This window comes from Theropithecus gelada, chromosome 6 (assembly GCF_003255815.1).
Source record: "Theropithecus gelada isolate Dixy chromosome 6, Tgel_1.0, whole genome shotgun sequence".
NCBI lineage: Eukaryota > Metazoa > Chordata > Mammalia > Primates > Cercopithecidae > Theropithecus > Theropithecus gelada.
The window spans coordinates 127,539,583-127,553,012 of NC_037673.1; positions in this window are offsets into that span (position 1 = coordinate 127,539,583).

Below are 13,430 nucleotides of genomic sequence, written 5' to 3' on the forward strand. Positions count from 1 at the left end.
TGGGCTGTGGCTTCATAGGTGCAAGCCCCAAGCCTTGGCAGCTTCCATGTGGCATTGAACCTGTGGGTACACAGAAGTCAAGAATTGAGGTTTGGTAACCTCTGCCTAGATTTCAGAGGATGCATAGAAATGCCTGAAAGTCCAGGCTGAAGTTTGCTGTAGGGGCAGGGCTCTCATGGAGAACATTTACTAGGGCAGTGCAGAAGGGAAATATGGGGTGGGAGCCCCCACACGGAGTCCTTACTTGGGCACCACCTAGTGGAGCTGTGAGAAGAGGCCACTGTCCTCCAGACCCCAGAAGGGTAGATCCACCTACAGCTTATACTGTGTACCTGGAAAAGCCACAGACACTCAACATCAGTCCATGAAAACAGCTGGGAGGGAGGCTAAACCCTGCAAAGCCACAGGGGCAGAGCTGCCCGAGACCATGGGAACCCACCTCTTGCATCAGCATGACCTGAATGTGAGACATGGAGTAAAAGGAGATCATTTTGGAGTTTTAAGATTTGACCGCCCTGCTGAATTGTGGACTTGCATGGGCCCTGTAGCCCCTTTGTTTTGGCCAATTTCTCCCAGTTAGGATGGCTGTATTTACCCAGTGCCTATACTCTCATTATATCTAGGAAGTAACTAGCTTGCTTTTGATTTTACAGGCTAATAGGTGGCAGAGACTTGCCTTGTCTCAGATGAGACTTTGGACTATGGACTTTTGAGTTAATGCTGAAATGAGTTAAGACTTTGGGGGACTGTTGGGAAAGCATGATTGTTTTGAAATCTGAGGACATGAAATTTGGGAAGAGCCAGGGGTGCAATGATATGATTTGGCTGTGTCCCCACCCAAATCTCATCTTGAATTGTAACTCCCACAATTCCCACATGCTGTGGGAGGGTCCCAGTAGGAGGCAATTGAATCATGAGGGCGGGTCTTTCCCATGCTGTTCTCGTGATAGTGAATAAGTCTCACCAGATCTGATGGTTTTTAAAATGGGAGTTTCCTGGCCAGGCGTGGTAGCTCACGCCTGTAATCCCAGTACTTTGGGAGGCCAAGGCGGGTGGATCACGAGGTCAGGAGATCGAGACCATTCTGGCTAACATGGTGAAACCCCATCTCCACTGAAAATACAAAAAAAAAAAAAAATTAGCTGGGCGTGGTGGCAGGCACCTGTAGTCTCAGATTCTTGGGAGGCTGAGGCAGGAGAATGGTGTGAACCTGGGAGGTGGAGCTTGCAGTGAGCCGAGATCACGCCACTGCACTCCAGCCTGGGCAACAGAGCGAGACTCTGTCTTAAAAAAAAAAAATGAGAGTTTCCCTTCACAAGGTCTTTTCTCTTTTCTGCCACCATGTGAGACGTGCCTTTCACCTTCTGCCATGATTGTGAGCCCTCCCCAGCCACACAGAACTGTAAGTCCATTAAACTTCTTTCTTTTGTAAATTGCCCAGTCTTGGGTACATCTTTACCAGAAGCATGAAAACAAACTAAAACACAGCATATGCAAGAACTACCTAAGATGAGTTAAAGACTTAGATGTAAAACCCAAAACTATAAAACCTCTATAAGACAACCTAGGCAATACCATTTAAGACATAGGCAAAGGCAAAGATTTCATCCTGAAATGCCAAAAGCAATTGCAACAAAAGCAAAAATTGACCAATGGGATCTAATTAAACTAAAGAGGTTCCAAGATGGCTGAATAGGAACAGCTCCAGTCTACAGCTCACAGGGTGAGCGACGCAGAAGACGGGTGATTTCTGCATTTCCAACTGAGGTACCAGGTTCATCTCACTGGGGCTTGTCGGACAGTGGGTACAGCCCATGAAGCAGGGTGTGGCAATGCCTCACCTGGGAAGTGCAAGGGGTTGGGGAAATCCCTTTCCTAGCCTAGGGAAGCAGTGATATATGGTACCTGGAAAATCGGGACACTCCCACCCTAATACTGCTCTTTTCCAACAGTCTTAGCAAATGGCACACCAGGAGATTATATCCCATGCCTGGCTCAGAGGGTCCCACGCCCACGGAGCCTCACTCACTGCTAGCAGAGCAGTCTGAGATCGATCTGCAAGGTGGCAGCAAGGCTGGTAGGGGGGCGTCTACCATTGCTGAGGCTTGAGTAGGTAAACAAAGCAGTCAGGAAGCTCAAACTGGGTGGAGCCCACCAGAGCTCAACGAGGCCTGCCTGCCTCTATAGACTCCACTTCTGGGGGCAGGGCGTAACAAAAGGCAGCAAAAACTTCTGCAATCATAAACGTCCCTGTCTGACAGCTTTGGAGAGAGTAGTGGTTCTCCCAGCATGGACTTTGAGATCTGAGAACGAACAGACTGCCTCCTCAAGTGGGTCCCTGACCCCCGAGTAGCCTAACTGGGAGACACCTCCCAGTGGGGGCCAATTGACACCTCATACAGCTGGGTACTCCTCTGAGACAAAGCTTCCAGAGGAAGATTCAGGCAGCAACATTTGCTGTTCTGCAATATTTGCTGTTCTGCAGCCTCTGCTGGTGATACCCAGGCAAACAAGGTCTGGAGTGGACCTCCAGAAAACTCCAACAGACCTGCAGCTGAGGGTCCTGACTGTTAGAAGGAAAACTAACAAACAGAAAGGACATCCACACCAAAACCCCATCTGTATGTCACCATCATCAAAGACCAAAGGTAGATAAAACCACAAAGATGGGGAGAAACCAGAGCAGAAAAGCTGAAAATTCTAAAAATCAGAGCACCTCTTCTCCTGCAAGGGATGCAGCTCCTCGCCAGCAATGGAACAGAGCTGGACACAGAATGACTTTGACGAGTTGAGAGAAGAAGGCTTCAGATGATCAGTAATAACAAACTTGCATCATCCTGATACCAAAGCCTGGCAGAGACACAATGGAAAAAGAGAATTTTAGGCCAATATCCCTGATGAACAGTGATGTGAAAATCCTCAATAAAATACTGGCAAACCAAATCCAGCAGCACGTCAAAAAGCGTATCCACCACGACCAAGTTGGTTTCATCCCTGGGATGCAAGGCTGGTTTAACATACGCAAATCAATAAACATAATCCATCATATAAGCAGAACCAAAGACAAAATCTGCTTGATTATCTCAATAGATACAGAAAGGTTCTTTGACAAAATTCAACAGGCCTTCATGCTTAAATAAACTAAGTATTGATAGGACGTATCTCAAAATAATAAGAGCTATTTATGACAAACCCACAGCCAATATCATACTGAATGGCAAAAACTGGAAGCATTCACTTTGAAAACTGGCACAAGACAGGGATGCCCTCTCTCACCACTCCTATTCAACACAGTGTTGGAAGTTCTGGCCAGGGCAATCAGGCAGGAGAAAGAAATAAAGGGTATTCAATTAGGAAAAGAGGAAGTCAAATTGTCCCTGTTTACAGATGACATGATTATATATTTAGAAAACCCCATCGTCTCAGCCCAAAATCTCCTTAAGCTGATAAGCAACTTCAGCAAAGTCTCATGAGACAAAATCAATGTGCAAAAATCACAAGAATTCCTATACACCGGCCGGGCATGGTGGCTCAAGCCTGTAATCCCAGCACTTTGGGAGGCCGAGACGGGCAGGTCACGAGGTCAGGAGATGGAGACCATCCTGGCTAACCCGGTGAAACCCCGTCTCTACTAAAAAATACAAAAAACTAGCCAGGCGAGGTGGCGGGTGCCTGTAGTCCCAGCTACTCAGGAGGCTGAGGCAGGAGAATGGCATAAACCCGGGAGGCGGAGCTTGCAGTGAGCTGAGATCCAGCCACTGCACTCCAGCCTGGGCGACAGAGCGAGACTTCGTCTCAAAAAAGAAAAAAAAAAAAGAATTCCTATACACCAAGAACAGACAAACAGAGAGCCAAATTATGAGTGAACTCCCATTCACAATTACTACAAAGAGAATAAAATACCTAGGAATCCAACTTACAAGGGATGTGAAGGCCCTCTTCAAGGAGAAATACAAACCACTGCTCAAAGAAATAAAAGAGGACACAAACAAATGGAAGAACATTCCATGCTCATGGGTAGGTCAATATCATGACAATGGCCATACTGTCCAAGGTAGTGTATAGATTCAATGCCATCCCCATCAAGCTACCAATGACTTTCTTCACAGAACTGGAAAAAACTACTTTAAAGTTCATATGGAACCAAAAAAGAGCCCACATAGCCAAGACAATCCTAAGCAAAAAGAACAAAGCTGGAGGCATCTTGCTACCTAACTTCAAACTATACTATAAGGCTACCATAACCAAAACAGCATGGTACTGGTACCAAAACAGAGACATAGACCAATAGAACAGAACAGAGCCCTCAGGATAATACCACACATCTATAACCATTTGATTTTTGACAAACCTGACAAAAACAAGAAATGGGGAAAGGATTCCCTATTTAATAAATGGTGCTGGGAAAAGTGAGTAGCCATATGTAGAAAGCTGAAACTGGATCCCTTCCTTATACCTCATACAGAAATTAATTCAAGATGAATTAAAGTTTTAAATGTTAGACCTAGGCAATACCATTCAGGCCATAGGCGTGGGTAAGGACTTCATGACTAAAACACCAAAAGCAATGGCAACAAAAGCCAAAATAGGCAAATGAGATCCAATTAAACTAAAGAGCTTCTGCACAGCAAAATAAACTACCATCAGAGTGAACAGGCAACCTACGGAATGGGAGAAAGTTTTTACAATCTACCCATCTGTCAAAGGTCTAATATCCAGAATCTACAAAGAACTTAAACAAATTTACAAGAAAAAAATCAAACAATGCCATCAAAAAGTGGGCAAAGGATATGAACAGACACTTCTCAAAAGAAGTCATTTATGCAGCCAACAAACACATGAAAAAAATGCTCATCATCACTGGCCATCAGAGAAATGCAAATCAAAACCACAATGAGATGCCATCTCACGCCAGTTAGAATGGCGATCATTCAAAAGTCAGGAAACAACAGGTGATGGAGAGGATGTGGAGAAATAGGAACACTTTTACACTGTTGGTGGGACTGTAAACTAGTTCAGCCATTGTGGAAGACAGTGTGGCGATTCCACAAGGATCTAGAACTGGAAATACCATTTGACCCAGAGATCCCATTACTGGGTATATACCCAAAGGATTATAAATCATGCTGCTATAAAGACACATGCACACATATGTTTATTGTGGCACTATTCACAATAGCAAAGACTTGGAACCAACCCAAATGTCCATCAGTGATAGACTGAATTAAGAAAATGTGGTACATATACACCATGGAATACTATGCAGCCATAAAAAAGGATAAGTTCATGTCCTTTGTAAAGGACATGGATGAAGCTGGAAACCATCATTCTGAGCAAACTATCACAAGGACAGAAAACCAAACACTGCATGTTCTCATTCATAGTTGGGAATTAAACAATATGAACACTTGGACAGAGGGCGGGAATATCACACCCTGGGGCCTGTCATGGGGTGGGGGTAAGGGGGAGGGATAGCATTAGGAGATATACCTAATGTAAATGACGAGTTAACGGGTGCAACACACCAACGTGGCACATGTATACATATGTAACAAACCTGCACATTGTGCACATGCACCCTAGAACTTAAGGTATAATAAAAATAATAATAAAATAAAGAGTTTCCACACAGCAAGGGAAACTATCAACAGAGTAAACAGACAACCTACAGAATGGGAGAAAATTTTTCCAAACTATGCATTCAACAAAGGTCTAATATCCAGCATCTATAAGGAACTTAAATTTACAAGGAAAAAAAAAAACTCATTAAAAAGTGGACAAGGGACATGAGCACACTTTTCAAAAGAAGACATTCAAGCAGCCAAGAATCATATGACAATAAGTTCAACATCACTGATCATTAGAGAAAGGCAAGTCAAAACCACAATGAGATACCATCTCATACCAGTCACAATGGCTACTATTAAAAAGTCAAAAAATAACAGATTATGTCAAGGCTGTGGAGAGAAAGGAACATTATACACTGCTGGTGGAGTGTCAATTAGTTCAACTATTGTGGAAGACACTGTGGCAATTTCTTTAAGATCTAAAGACAGAAATTCCATTTGACCCAGCAATTCCATTATGGGTATATCCCTAAAGGAATATAAATCATTCTATTGTAAAAACACATGCGTGCATAAGTTCATTGCAGCACTTTTCATGATAGCAAAGACACAGAATCAACCTAAATGCCCATCAATGATAGACTGAATAAAGAAAATGTGGTATATATACACCATAGAATACTATGCAGCCATAAAAAAATAATAACAAGATTGTGTCCCTTGCAGGGATGTGGATGGAGCTGAAGGGCATTATCCTGAGCAAACAAACACAGGAACAGAAAACCAAATACTGCATGTTCTCACTTATAAGTGGGGGCTAAATGATGAGAACACATGGACACATCAAGGGGAACAACACACACTGGGGCTTACTGAAGGGTGGGAGGAGACAGAGAATCAGAAAAAGTAACAAATGGGTATTATTTTTTCTTAATACATGGGTGATGAAATAATCTGTACAACAAACCCCTCTGACACAAGTTTACCCATGTAACAAACCTGCACATGCACCCCTGAACTTAAAAGAGAGATTGAAAAAAATATTTTATATATATATTAAATGCTATTCAAAAGTAATTTTTTTTTTTTGTTTTGAGACAATCTCGCTCTGTTGCTCAGGCTGGAGTTCAGTGGCCCAATCTTGGTTAACTGCAAGCTCCGCCTCCTGGGTTCACACCATTCTCCTGTCTCAGCCTCCCAAGTAGCTGGGCCTGCCACCACGCCCAGCTAATTTTTTGTATTTTTTTAGTAGAGACGGTGTTACACCGTGTTAGCTAGGATGGTCTGGATCTCCTGACCTCGTGATCCACCCACCTCGGCCTCCCAAAGTGCTGGGATTACAGGCGTGAGCCACCATGCCCGGCCCAAAAGTACGTTTTTTTAAACGTGCTAGGCTGGGCATGGTGGCTCACGCCTGTAATCTCAGCATTTTGGGAGGCCAAGGTGGATGAATTGCTTGAGCCCAGGAGTTCGAGACAAGCCTGGGCAACATGGTGAAACCCCATCTCTACTGAAAATACCAAAAAATTAGCTGGGCATGGTGGTGCATGCTTGTATTCCCAGCTACCTGGGAGGCTGAGGTAGGAAGATTCGCCAGAGCCCAGAAGGCTGAGGCTGTGGTGAGCTGTGATCAGGCCACTGCACTCCAGCCTGGATGACAGAGACTCTGAAAGAAAAAACTAAAATGTGCTGGGTGGTACATGCTGTATAATCAGCAAAAGATGCATGGGAACACACTTGTAATGCTTACTAAAATGATTAGCAAAAGTACTGAGTCATAAGCAATATTCAGGGAGAGAAAGAAGCTCTCTTGCTCCAACATTGTCATATATCCCCTAAAGAAGAAAAGGAAAAAGTTAACGTGTCCAGCTGGCTGCGTGTGCAGTCTCAAGTGAGCCTTAGAAAATTGGGCGGCCATTCTGCATATCTCCTGGTACGTCCTTCTGGGTCCTACAGACTTGTCAGCTAGTCCTGCACACCTGCCTTCCTGAGGTTTTCCTCTATTTAATTTCTCACTAATGCCTTATAAAATGCTACATTTATTGACTTCCTCTCTGCAGAAAAACAGAGATTAATTACAACATCCTGTCAAATCCATGAGTTTGTTTAATGTGTCACCTAAATCAAATTTAATGTGTCGCCAAAGTGCATGACTAATATTTATGAATAGCAGTCACCAAATGTATAATTGTATCATGTAAGTGGCCTACTATAGCTTCTAATTGTATGCCGCACTTAAGAAAAACATACACATCAAAAGTTTTCTGGAAACTTAACGCTCGTACAGGCCATGAATAAAGTAAGGCCTTCTTTGCTCTACTTGAGCCGTATCTTTATGAATTCCTCACTAACTTTCCCAATTTGCAATTCCCAATTTTGAAGCAGCAGATCTCTTCCCTCATTATTCATTCAGAGAAACTAATGCAGTTCACAAAACCTCCCAGGATAATTCCTTTCAGCCAGAGATTGACAATTTAGAAGAGCAAAATTACTGTGAAGAAGTGAAAAGACACCTATCTCCTAAAAATCCCCTTGAGATAAGAAGAAAGATTCTCTCTCAAGGCACAGACACCCTCTCCTCCATGATAAGGGCACCAGCAAGCACGAGCATTAGAAGATTATACTCCCATAAAAGGGGACAGGCATTCTATTCTTTTTCTCCTCCCATAAGATCAGCCCAAAAAATGTTGAGAAGGAAGAATGAGAAATTCCTGATGAGAGAAATGCTTTGAAATGGTATGTGCAGGATATGGTGGCTTTGGCCTCGGACGAAGGGCGGTCCAGCAAGAAAGGACAGAAGAGGAGGGGAAATGTTGGAGCTCTGTTTGGCTTCTCCTCCCCAGCTATGTTGAAACAAATAGTGCCTATTCTCATGCCTTAAGTGACTCAGATCCACTGGTGTGCTGGAGCTGGTATAGTGACCCTCAGTAGCCGATTATTAATTTTTCAGGAATTTTGCAAGCTAGTTGTTAAGAAAGGCATTATTAAAAATTAAATTGTATAGTTATTATTGGCCAGGCACGGTGGCTCACACCTGTAATCCCAGCACTTTGAAAGGCTGAGGCAGGCAGATCACTTGAGGTCAAGAATTCAAGACCAACCTGGCCAACATGGTGAAATCCCATCTCTACTAGAAATCAGAAATTAGCCAGGTATGGTGGCACGCACCTGTAATCCCAGCTACTCAGGAGGCAGAGGCAGGAGAATCACTTGAACCTGGGAGGCAGAGGTTGCAGGGAGCTGAGGTCACACCACTGCACTCCAGCCTGGGCAACAGAGAGAGAAGCCATCTCAAAAAAAAAAAAAGTTATTATTAAATAAGTCATATTAAATACAAAGGTATTTGTGTTTATAACACCATTATTCACAGTAGCCAAAAGGTGGAAGCAATCAAGTGTCCGTGGACAGGTGAATGGATAAGCAAAATGTGGTATATACGTACAATGGAATACTATTTAATCGAAAAAGTAAGGAAATTCTGATATATGCTCTAACATGGATGAACCTTGAGGACATTATGCAAAGTGAAATAAGGCAGTCACAAAAATACAAATACTGTATCATTCCACTTATATGAGATACCTAGAGTAGTCAAATTCATAGAGGCAGAAAGTAGAGAGTAGGGCTGGGAGCAGTGGCTCAAGCTCAGCACTTTGGGAGGCCAAGACGGGTGGATCACGAGGTCAGGAGATCGAGACCATCCTGACTAACACGGTGAAACCCCGTCTCTACTAAAAAATACAAAAAACTAGCCGGGTGAGGTGGCGGGCGCCTGTAGTCCCAGCTACTCGGGAGGCTGAGGCAGGAGAATGGCGTAAACCCGGGAGGCGGAGCTTGCAGTGAACTGAGATCCGGCCACTGCACTCCAGCCTGGGTGACACAACGAGACTCCGTCTCAAAAAAAAAAAAAAAAAAAAGTAGAGAGTAGTTGCTAGGGGGTAGGGGAAGCAGAAAAATAGGCAGTTAGTGTGTAATGGGTATAGAATTTCAGTTTTGCAAGATGAAAAAGTTCTGGAGCTCTGTTTCACAGCAATGTGAATATACTTAAAACTATAGAACTATAGATAAAACTAATAAATGGTTAAGATGATCAATTTTATACTTGTGTATGTTACAACAATTTAAAGTTTTCTTAAAATTAAAAAATAAAAAGGCAATAAAATCTAATTTCCTGGTTTTGGTAATATATAATGAAGTAAGATATTACCGGCTGGGTGCAGTAACTCACACCTGTGAGCTAAGGTGGGCAGATCACTTGAGTCCAGGAGTTTGAGACCAGCCTGGGCAACATGGCAAAACCCCATCTCAACAAAAAGTACAATAAATTAGCTGGACATGGTGGTGCACACCTGCAGTTCTAGCTACTCAGGAGCCTGAGGTGGCAGGATCACTTGAGCCCCAGAGGTGAAGGTTGCAATGAGCCATGCATGATGATGCCACTGCACCCCAGCCTGGAAGATAAAGCATATTAAGACCCTATCTCAAAAAAAAAAGTTACCATTGTGGGAAGCTGGAGAATGGGTACTTAACCATTGTGGGAAGCTGGAGAATGGGTACTTACCATTGTGGCAAGTTGGAGAATGGGTACTATGAATGTTGTCAGAATCAAAATAGGATCACTAATGTTAAGAAAACCCTGACAAATAGAAAAAAGGAAGGCCATGAAGAGATGTTCTCACGCTTGTATGCTTGATAACAAGTCTGCAACAAAAAACACATCCTTGCACAAAGGCCATCTCAACCTTACATAAAAAATTTTTTCTGCAATAATATCCTGCCCAGCAACTGCCTGTCCAACTTCAAACTAGTGTCACCCTTGTTATTTATCTGTTTAACCAAGGATAATTATTTCAAAACAATTATGAAATCCTCCTCACTTTTTCCTTTAAAAACCTTTGTCTTCCTTTACTGCCCCCCTCCAAAAATATGCAAGTAGTTCACTATGGCATGTGCATGGCCATTTTAATGCTCTATTCCCAGATAAATTTTTTTTCAGAGAACCTCTTTCTGTTTGTTATTTAGGTTGACAGTGCACAGAATCTCCCTGTGCTGTGCTGTAGCTTCTTATGAATGTATAATTAGTTCCAAAGTAAAAGTTCTTTAAAGTAATAAATACTCAAACATAATCACTTTCTAAATATTTTCCTACAACTTTGCTATTATCTACATTCTTGACGTTACTTCTATCTATTGTGTTTGCGTGGTGGACATACTATGTAATGGTGTGCTACTGTACATCTCCTCTCAACTTCGCTTTCAGTTGGCAGCTTGAAATCAGCCATAGTGGGAGTATTTACACTGCAGAAATCAGTAGACACTACAAGTCTGATCTTCCTGCTACATAGCAGCCAGTTGTTAAGACTTTACTTGTGGCCCAGGTGCCCTCATGATTAAAATCAGGTTAGCACTGAAGTTCTTGCTTGTGAAGGGATGAGAAATAAGTGGGGGCTAACTGACCTTTGGCAGTTGTTTAGAAAGTTTAGAATTGAGGAATTACAATCTATAGATTTGATGTCAATCAAAATCCAAGCAAGTTATTTTGTGGTTATCGACAAACTGATACTTACATTTATATGGAGACAAGAAAGACCCAGAATAGCCAACATGATATTGAAGGAGAAGAAAAGTCAGCAGGCTGACATTATCTAACTTCATTCAGGATTTATTATAAAGCTACATTAGTCAAGATAGTGTGCTACTGAAGAAAGAATAGACAGACCCATGGAATGGAGTGGAGAGCCCAAAAAAGATTCACATAAATATAGTCAGCTAGTATTTTTTTCTTTGCTCACCTCTTCTACCTCCTCAACTGATCTTTGACAAAGAAGCAAAGGCAATACAATAGAGAAAAGAAATTCTTTTCAACAAATGGTGCTGTAACAACTGGACATCCACATGCAAAAAAAGAGAAAAAAAGCATTTACACGCAGACCTTTCATCACTCACAAAAATTAACTCAAATTGGATTACAGACGAAAATGTAAAACACAAAACTATAAAACCTCTGGAATATAACACAAGAGAAAATCTAGATGACCTTGGGTTTGGTAATGACATTTTAGCTACAACATCAAAGGCACAATCCTTGAAAGAAATAATTGGTAAGTTGGACTTCATTAAAATTAAAAATTTCTACTCTGTGAAAGGCACTGTCAAGAGAATAAAATGACAAACCACAGACTGGGAAAAAATATTTGCAAAAGACATATCTGACAAGGGATTGTTATCCAGAATATACAAAGAACTCCTAAAACTCAACAAGAAAACAAACAACCCAATTAAAAAATGGGGAAAAGGGCCAGGTGCGGTGGCTCCCACCTGTAATCCCAGCACTTTGGGAGGCCAAGACGGGCAGATCACCTGAGGTCAGGAGTTCAAGACCAGACTGGCCAACATGGTGAAAACTGTCTCTACTAAAAATACAAAAATTAGCCAGGCGTAGTGGTGCACGCCTGTACTCCCAGGTACTCAGGAGGCTGAGGCAGGAGAATCGCTTGAACCCAGGAAGCATAGGTTGCAGTAAGCTGAGATCATGCCACTGCACCCCATCCTGGGCGACAGAGCAAGGTTCCATCTCAAAAAATAAAAATAAAAAAGAAAAGAAAAAAAGAAAATGGGCAAAAGGGCCAGGCGCAGTGGCTCACACCTGTAATCCCAGCACTTTGGGAGGCCGAGGAGGGTGGATCACTTGCGTTCAGGAATTCGAGATCAGCCTGGCCAAAATGGTGAAACCCTGTCTCTACTAAAAATACAAAAACTAGCCAGGCATGGTGGCACACGCCTGTAGTCCCAACTACCCAGGAGGCTGAGGCAGGAAACTCACTTGAACACGGGAGGTGAAGGTTGCAGTGAGCTGAGATCCACCACTGCACCCAGCTTGGGTGACAGAGTGAGACTCTGTCTTTAAAAAAAAAAAAGGGCAAAAGATCTGAACAGACACCTCAATAAAGAGATATACAGATGGCAATAAGCATATGAAAAGATTCTCATCATATGTCATTAGGGAATTGAAAATTAATAAGATGCCACTAACTAGGCTGGGTGCGGTGGCTCATGCCTGTAATCCCAGCACTTTGGGAGGCCGAGGCGGGCAGATCACCTGAGTTCAGAAGTTCGATACCAGACTGGCCAACATGGTGAAACACCGTCTCTACTAAAAATACAAAAATTAGCTGGGCATAGTGGTGCGCACCTGTAATCCCAGCTACTCAGGAGGCTGAGGCAGGAGAATCGCTTGAACCCAGAAGTCATAGGTTGCAGTAAGCTGAGATCATGCCACTGCACCCCAGCTTGGGCAATAGAACGAGATTCCAACTCAAAAAAAAAAAAAAGAAAATGGGCAAAAGGGCTAGGCGCAGTGGCTCATGCCTGTAATCCCAGCACTTTGGGAGGACAAGGTGGGCGGATCACCTGAGGTCAGGAGTTCGAGACTAGCCTGGCCAACATGGTGAAACCCCGTCTCTACTAAAAATACAAATTTTAGCTGGTCATGGTGGCAGGCGCCTCTAACCCCAGCTATTCAGGAGGCTGAGGCAGGAGAAATGCTTGAACCTGGGAGGTGGAGGTTGCAGTGAGCCGAGATTACACCACTGCATTCCAGACTGGGTAACAGAGGGACACTCTGTCTCAAAAAAAAAAAAAAAAAAAAAGCCACTAACTATGAGAATGGCCAAAAATCAAAACACTAACACCACCAAATGCTGGTGAGGATGAGGAGCATCAGGAACTCTCATTCATCGCTGCTGAGAATACAAAATGGTACAGCCCCTTTGGAGGACAACTTGGCAGTTTCTTACAAAACTAAACCTACTCTTACAAAAAACAATGCAGCAATCATGCTCCTAGGTGCTTACTTAAATGAGT